At 42.2% G+C, this 1,264-nt stretch overlaps 1 protein-coding gene across 1 annotated transcript in view; it reads left to right on the top strand.

Moving 5' to 3' along the window:
• Positions 1 to 1,264, top strand: part of ODC1 (ornithine decarboxylase 1) — a 5,581-nt gene that overhangs the window by 1,549 nt on the left and 2,768 nt on the right. The gene's annotated exons all lie outside the window — the stretch shown is intronic.

Here is a 1,264-nt window from a genome sequence, read left to right on the forward strand (position 1 = left end):
CCAGCCACTCCTCGGAAGGAAGGTTGGGCAATCCTACTTCCGTAGTGATACTGCCTCGGAAACCCAAGGAGGGGTCGCTATGAGTCAGGTATGACTCGACAGAACATAACAACAACAACAACTGATTAATAACACCATATTCAACTCAAACCAGAGTATCAGAGTTGATATTTAGAATGGGGTGCTCTTTATGTAAGTGATCTATTGTTACAACGTTGTCGTTCTTGCTTTTAGATTGGTTTTGCGGATTGCCACTGATGATTCCAAAGCAGTCTGTCGCCTTAGTGTTAAATTTGGTGCCACGCTCAAAACCAGTAGGCTTCTTTTGGAACGTGCTAAAGAGCTAAATATTGATGTCATTGGTGTCAGGTGAGATCTTGGTGGTGGTATAGTTGGCAGCTTAAGATACCAGGCAATCAAGTTTTAGAAAATTTCTGCCACTGTATTTTAAGAAACAGTATCAGTATATTTTTCCTTGTTCTTTCTTTTACCCCAGTTTCCATGTGGGAAGTGGCTGTACTGACCCCGAGACCTTTGTGCAAGCAATCTCTGATGCCCGCTGTGTCTTTGACATGGGAGTGAGTATATGTAACCTCAAGTGCCAGAGCCCTTTCAGTAAAGTGGGGTGGGCAGGACTAACAATAACTAGTCTTAATTCTAAAATTATCCTGGTAGGAGTACATCCTGTATTAGAGAGGCTAAAGTCTATCTGCTACATAATATTTTATATTACTTGTTCTAAATGGCTATTGGATTGACTTATTAATTTTCTTGACTCTAGGCTGAGGTTGGTTTCAGCATGTATCTGCTTGATATTGGTGGTGGCTTTCCTGGATCTGAGGATGTGAAGCTAAAATTTGAAGAGGTACTTTATAGCAAAACTAATGCAACTGTTTTAGCAAGGGTTCCTCCCCCACACACACACCAGTATTTCAAAGCTTAAGTATTTTAACTCATAGCAGAGGGACTATACAAATATGTAGAGTCAACTTTTCTAAAATCTTCAGTGTCAACTGATTGCATTGAGGAAATGTTAACTCCTACTTTGTTTATAATTAGTTTACTGTGGAAATACTAGAGAACATACTGACTGTTGTTGTTAAGTGCCGTCGAGTCGTTTCCGACTCATAGCGACCCCATGCACAGCAGAACGAAACACTGCCCGGTCCCGCACCAGCCCCACAATCCCTGCTATACTTGAGCCCATCATCGCAGCCACCGAATCAATCCATCTCCTTGAAGGCCTCCCCCTCTTTCGTCGACC

The sequence above is a fragment of the Orycteropus afer genome, unplaced genomic scaffold, assembly GCF_000298275.1.
Source record: "Orycteropus afer afer isolate SDZICR_OR568_19922 unplaced genomic scaffold, OryAfe1.0 scaffold00025, whole genome shotgun sequence".
NCBI lineage: Eukaryota > Metazoa > Chordata > Mammalia > Tubulidentata > Orycteropodidae > Orycteropus > Orycteropus afer.